Source organism: Octopus sinensis, linkage group LG5 (genome assembly GCF_006345805.1).
Source record: "Octopus sinensis linkage group LG5, ASM634580v1, whole genome shotgun sequence".
Lineage (NCBI taxonomy): Eukaryota > Metazoa > Mollusca > Cephalopoda > Octopoda > Octopodidae > Octopus > Octopus sinensis.
Genome location: NC_043001.1, coordinates 26,773,764 through 26,781,986, shown reverse-complemented (window position 1 = coordinate 26,781,986; position 8,223 = coordinate 26,773,764).

The following is an 8,223-nucleotide window of genomic DNA, read 5'->3' as shown; positions in this document are numbered from 1 at the left end:
AATTTAAGACAGCTGAGGGAAATAAATATTTGTGTAACAGAATATTCTGTAATATAACTACTGTATTTTCTGATATACAAGTTGAATTTTTCACACCAAAATTTACAGTTTAAAAGAAAAAAAAACTGTAGGTAAACTTGTACATGAAGACAACATCGGAGAACCTAAACATCCATGTGAAATGCAGTAAGATTTAGAAAGATAGCATAGGCATAGGAGTGGCTGTGTAGTAAGTAGCCTACTCAGCAACCACATGGTTCTGGGCTCAGCCCCACTGTGCGGCACCCCGGGCAAGTGTCCTCCACTGCAGCCTCGGACCGACCAAAGCCCCGCAAGCGGACCTGGTAGACGGAAACTGAAAGAAGCCCATCATATATATATATATGTATGTATGTGTTTGTCACCCCAACATCGCTTGACAACAGGTACTGGTATGCCCACGTCCCCGTAACTTAGCAGTCCAGCAAAAGAGTCCGATAGAATAAGTACTAGGCCCCCAAAGAACAAGTCCTGGGGTCGATTTGCTCGACCAAAGGCAGCGCTCCAGCACATATATATATGGCAGCGAGCTGGCAGAAACGTTAGCACACCGGGCAAAATGCTTAGCAGTATTTCGTCTGCCACTATGTTCTGAGTTCAAATTCCGCCGAGGTCGACTTTGCCTTTCATCCTTTCAGGGTCGATAAATAAAGTACCAGTTTAGCATTGGGGTTGGTGTAATCGACTTAATCCCTTTGTCTGTCCTTGTTTAGCCCCTCTATGTTTAGCCCCTTGTGGGCAATAAAGAAATACATATATATATATATATATATATTATATATATATATATATTATATATATATATATACACACATTTATATATATTGTTTATGTCATAAAATTTAAAAACATCAAAAGACATGAAATGGAAAAAGTAAACTGCTGCCTGGTATTTACACACTATTATTTATAGCTTAATCTACTTCGAGTACCATCATTAAAACAATCTATGTGTATATATGTATGTATGCATGTATGCATATCTGTTTGAATGCATGCATGTGTTTGTGTGAGTTTGTTTATTTTTCTCCTAGTTTTTACACCTTTGCTGACTATAAACAAAACAACAGCCTTGCTGTTAATATAGATGATGCCATGCTTGCTGTCAACAGTAAAGGCATGTCTGAGCTTCTTAAAATGTTACACAATATTTGTAACCAAAGATGGCTCATAAACATGTTTGAGCTTTTAGTTGTTTTACAGACTAAGAGTTTATTATCTTACTTGGAAACAGATGAAGGTTGGCAACAGGAAGGGCATCCAGTCATAGAAAATCTACCTTAGTACCTTAGTTCTGCGTGATCCATGCAAGCATGGAAAAGGAGACGTTAAAACGATGAGCTGATAATGTTGATTGCTAAATAATCATACAAATTATAATTTTGTATTTGTTCTTATGGAAGAAAGGTTTTAAGTTCATATTAGTATTTCTATTTTTCAACAATGAATTCAGACCAAAATAGCTTATATTGAAGATAATCTACATTCTTCTAATTACTAATGAATGGGGAATATTTTAATGCTTTTTCCTTGGATAGAAATTAGAATAAAAGCTTCATTACCTTCGCAGTATCAGTTTTTATATACACTATTATTGTACTATTTTCACACTCTGTTTCCTTTACCCTGACTGTATCAAATGTAAACATCTGAGCAAAAGTCACGTTTTGAGAATGATCTGGTTTCAGATATCCGTGCTGTCAAAAACTTTTGACAATACACAAAGAATATCCTTATCTGGTAAAACAGAAAACTGACCAGACACCAAGATTACTGTCTATAGGTGAAACTTGAAACCTCTCCTCCAGACTGGACATCTGCAAGAGAGATATGAAGTCAATAGATCTTGACGACCTGAGATGGGAGGAGGTTGCAAATGATTGTCCATGATGGAGACAGATACGGCGAAAGGGGACAAAGTGAGGGGAAGAGAAACAGGAACTTGCCACCATAGTAAAGTGCACTCAATGAAAGGATAAACCAGTTGTGCCTGTAGAGAGATCCTTCAAATGCAGTTGCTGTATGCATGATTGCCGCTCCCATGTGGGCCTGCACAGCCACAGCAGATACCACACCACCATCAGCAGCTGACACAATTTCTTCTGGTGCAAATCCATGGTCTCTCAAGACCAACGGATGCCTACTACTATCCTCATCGTAATCATTTTGATGCCCACTTTTCCATGCTTATGTAGGACACACAGTTTGTTGAGGCAGGTTTTCTACAGTTGGGAGCCCTTCATGACGCCAATCCTCAACTGTTTCCAAATAAGCTAACACTTTCCCATGACCAGATTTGTTTTCACAGAATATTGGAAATGAATCCCAGCAACACTCATTTATAATTACTACACAATGTTAAGACAAGGGAACGTAAACACATACATTTTTACACACATACATATATGCACACATTTGTAAATACATATATAATACATGTGTATGTATATATATGCACACACACGCACACACACACACACACACACACACACACACACACATAGAGGATTTCTTTCAATTTTTGTCTACCAAATCCACTTACAAGGCTTTGGCTGGTCCAGGGCTATAGCAGAAGATATTTACTCAAAGTGCTATGCAGTGAGATTGAACCTGAAACCATGTGACTTGAAATCAGGATTCTTAACTTGACAGTCATGTGCGCGCACATACACATGAGAGGATACTGAAAAGTTCTTGGCTTTAAGGGTATCACAAAAGGCCTAGTTGGAGGCCCAACATTCCGAGTTCTTTTACAGGGCTTAGAAAAACTGAAGGACTGTGGCAATAAGTGTGTAAACCTGAGAGGAGAAACTGTTGAATAAAATCATAATTAACTGATCCTCCTGTATTTTCTTTTAACCAAAGCCAGGAACTTTTCAGCACCCCTTCATGTATGTATATATATGTATATATATGATACATATATATATATATGTATATATATGTATGATATATAAAAATACAAAAATGGGGCAAGAACACAAAACATCCAGATAGTTAGGTGATGCAAAAAAGGGACAACAAAACATCCAGACAGATGAAACAAAGAAAACAAGGACAGGTCGTTCGGAGTTTTCTTTCCCCAGTTGAGTTCCAGATTATCTTTGCAATTTCGGCTGGTTATACTCGAGATTGCTCCAATCTGGTCAGCCCCAAGGAAAAACTAAGCTAAGAGCATTAGATTCCTTGGAAGAAAGCAGCAAATGTATTTTTTTGTAATATTTTTTGTGATGTTTTTGCAGCTTTAATAATAAAGCATATTACTCTACCTTCGGTATTCAAGTGCTATTTCTTCCACCTTGTTTCACAGTTATGTGCTTATCTAGTATATATATACATATATATATATATATATATATATATATATATACTCAAAATAAGCAACAAGTATGGATAATAACATACAAAATCCTGGTGACTCTGACTTAAGTACCATGTTCATTTGAATCTAAATTTTGCTGAACTTATATATATATATATGTATATATATATATGTCCCGAAAGAGATCAAAGAGGAACAGGATCCCATCAACTTTAAACGGAGTCTGGATAGATTCCTTCAAGGAATACCAGATAAGCCACCCATAATTGGATACAACTCACCCAACAAAAACTCACTACTTGAATGAACCATAAACAAAACTTGACTTAAACAGGATTCAAATAATCCTATCAGGTGGTGCTATTAAGGCCTGGACCAATCTTTGGTCGAAACATATCTAAGTTTATAAATATATATATATATATATATATACATATATATACACACACACACACACACACACACACACATATATATATATATATATGCACAACTGTGCCCTCCACCAATTTCTTCCTCAAGACACAACTTCCGCAACCCATCATTTCTATAGCTACATCTCTTCCCTGATACTCCTTATTTTTCTTACTTCCAGGAACCATTTCATTTGTTACCCATTCTTCATCTATTAATACAATCTCCCCTCTACACACACACACACACACATTTTTTATTATTTACACCTACCCCCACTGACCCACTAAATTACCTCTCCTCCTCTACCATCATATCTCACTCTCCTCATGCTCTATGCTTGCCTCTCTTCTACATGCTCTTCCCTACATACACACTACAGCAACCTAACCAATCACATGTCATCTCTCTCTCTCTCTCTCTCTTGTTCATCCTGCTCATGTCTATAGTGCTGCTCCCCCAACCATTTTTCTGCACTGTCAGTCATCTCCCACTTGTTCTACTGCCCTAACCTCATGCTTCATTGGTCATCCCCTCTACCCTACCCTTTATCCACCCTTCACTACACCTGCCCTTCAACCCTACTCAATCTTTGCAGTTGTTTTCTACCTCACCATCTCTCACGTTCTCACACACTCTTGTAATCCCACATACCTTTGTCCTATCTTGAAGGTTCACCCAGACCCACTTCATCACCACTATCTTTATCTCTTTTCAGCTCCACTCAATCACTTCCACCCTCACTTCTAACTAAATATGAGTAGTCTTTAGCTTCTCTACAGCAAGAAATTTGTTCTTTTCTGGCCCCTTCTCTCACTTTAACCCAGGATGGGCAACTTTTTTTGAGAAGTGGATTGCATGAAACAATAGCTCATTATCAAGCAGGCCACATTACTAAAAAAAATTCAAGGTAACTTTTTGTTAATCATGTCATTCAGAAAGTCTTCCAGGCTGCAGTTTGCCCACGACTGCTTTAATCTGTCATCTCCTAACATAAAAATGCCTCCTTTGGCTTCATAATCTTGCAAGTTAAATGGTAGCCTCACTAACACTTGTAGCAAGAAAAAAAGTACCCAGTACAGGCTGTAAAATGGTTGGTATTAGAAGAACATCCAGCTGTAAAAACTATGCCAAAGCAGGCACTGTACCTTGATGCAGTCCTTGGACCTATCAGATCTTGTCAAACCATCCAACTCATACCTGTAATAGAATATGAACATTAAATGATGATGATGATATATATATATATATATATATATATATATATATATATGAATATCATATATATATATATGAATATATATATATGTATGTATGTGTGTCTATATGTATGTATATGCATGCAAGCACGTACATATGTGTGTGTGTACATACAATGGAACATTCATATATGAATTTAATTCATTCCTGAAGGCCATTCATTGCCAAAAATGTTTTGGGAAACTAATTTTCCCAAAAGTAATTCAAGAGAAGGTGAATTCAAGCAGGAATAAGGACTGAGTGAAAGTAAGGCACCCACTGGTACTCCTAGCTTGTCACAAACCTTTGTTGCCTGTTTGCATGTTCCTTACTTGAGACATATTAGTCACCTGAGACATTATATGCTAGAAAAAATTGTTCATAAACAAAATTTGTTCATGATGAGAGGTGTTCATAAACTGAAGTTCCACTGTATACATATATATATATATATATATATTATATTATATTAAACTAGCAGTATCGCCCGGCGTTGCTCGGGTTTGTAAGGGAAATAACTATATAAGCATTTTTAGAGAGTTACTTCCCTTATAAATTCGGGCTTTCTTAGCCATTTTTGTTTTGGTGTCTTCAAGCCATGAAGTCGTTGTTCTAAAAGAACGCTGGTTTCCTTCACAACGCATTACGACGTTGATTTCTTTACACTCCCTTCCCCACAGCTTCACGAGGGAGGGAAGGGGTAGAAGCAAACAGGTGCAGCTGTGAGCGTGGACGCCAACTCCGCCGCCATCGACATACGATGCATTTTATGCATTAAAATGGAATAAAAAATTATGTTAAATTATTTTTAAAATCGTAGACTCATCGTTGACGCACGCTAATAGTCAGACGGGCTCGATATGAATCACGACTATAAGATACCCGAATTTGGTTAAACTGCACCGCAAAATGTGGGAGGAGTTAGGAATCTAAATCGAAGGGGACAGACACTCACACAACTAGAGTTTTATATATATAGATTAGAGATAAAACCACTATTAGGCAAATCAAACAGTGAAAAACATAAGCCAATACATAAAATTAATTTTAAAATATAAAAGTTAAAAATTAAAAAATTATTTAAATAAATTAAACTTATAAATTTTAAATATATATATACAAATATATATATATATATATATAATATATATATATATATATATATATATATATATATATATATATATATATGTATGTATGTATATTTTTATATTTATATATTATTTTATTTATCAATTTATTTATTTATCTATTTTTTTATATAAATATCAAAAGTATTAAAAGTTTAATAAAAGATAAAGAGTAAAACACTACGATCGTTTCATGGCTGTACCAATTCGAATAACAATAATTTAAATTCAATTAATAATTCGAGTTATGGTTACAGTCAATCTTCAGGTTAATTGAAATATTTTTTAAATAATCAGAAATATTTAAACAATATTTTTAAGATATAAATAATATAATAATTTTACTTATAATAAACTCTATTATCAAAATAGAAACTTAAAACTTAACAATTATGATTATATCAAAATCGATTATAATGTTAAATATTAATTTTAATTTTTAAGGTAAGAAACCCACCAATAATCTAATATCGGTAATAGTCTATTTCTAATTACATAAATATTTTTTTTTTAAATATATATATATATATATATATATATATATATATATATACAAGGTGCAGTGAATAAACTGTTGTACCTCCTTCAGGCATTTGATGTAGGTCTCCGTGTTGAGTCTGAGGCTGTGTGGGAAGATGAATGGAGGCATAACATTGCCATCACTAGTGATCACTCCAAACACCATGATGTGAGCTAGATGTTTGATTTTTATCACTCTCAGTACATATCCTCAGATTGCACTGTCCTCAGATTGACACCCAAACACTCTGAAATGTTTGTATTGGAGATTCCAGCATGAATGCCAAGCAGTACAGCATGTCATTTCCAAATTTCTGGCAGAGTGAATTGCATCATGGTGGTGTTTCTCCCATAGATAGTGCCCAACTGACCCTACCATACTGTGTAGTCAAAAAAATCAAAAACAAACGAAATTAAAAATATAAAATGGTCGTAATTTACCCACCACACCCTGTGTGTGTGTGTGTGTGTGTGTGTGTGTGTGTGTGTTGTTCTTGAGGAAGACACTTTATTTCACGTTGCTCCAGTTCACCCAGCTGTAAAAATAAGTTGTGATGTCACTGGTGCCAAGCTGCATTGGCCTTTATTTTTCCCTTGGATTATATTTGTGGCATGGAGAGTGGAGGCTGGTATGCACTGGCAACTGTTGATCTTCCATAAGCAACCTTGCCTGGACTTGTGCCATAGAGAGTAACTTCCTAGGTGCAATCCCATGGTCATTCTTGACCAAAAGGGGTCTTTACCCTTTACCCTTCATATATATATATATATATATATATATCATATATTAATAATATATTATGGAATAACAAGTATTCCAGGTTATCAGGAAGTTTACTAATTTACACATTTTAATGAAATGCAAAAAGTATATTTTATAATATTATTACAAGTTTGGTACGTTTACCAATAGATAAGCAACTCCTATTTCAGGATAACCTTATGGTATAGTATACGCAGAGAAAATTAAATAAAAAAAATAATTAAAATAACATAAAATAAAATTAGTTAAATAAATATATCTTTCCTATTATTAATCTGTTGTGAAAGAAGGTAGTACGAGTAATTACTACACGTGTTTTTGTGCTGGTTGGGTGTGTATTAAGGCTATACTCAATACATAAATCCACCAGTGCATCCTCAGGCTATGTATATATATATATGTATGTGTGTGTGTGTGTATGTTTATGTGTCTGTGCTTGTCCCTCCAACATCACTTGACAACCGATGCTGGTGTGTTTACATCCCCATAACTTAGCTGGTTCAGCAAAAGAGACTGATAGAATAAGTACTAGGCTTACAAAGAATAAATCCTGGGGTCGATTTGCTCAACTATTGGAGATTCCAGCATGAATGCCAAGCAGTACAGCATGTCATTTCCAAATTGACTGTGGTCATGACTGAAACAAGTAAAAGAATAAAAGAAAAACCTAAAGTACAATTAAAATATATATTGAAAATGCTCTACCTAAGGAAATTTTAACGATTAAATTAGAAGCATATCAAATCTTATAATAAATATTATAGAAATTATATTACTTGTAATAAGTTAGTGTAAAA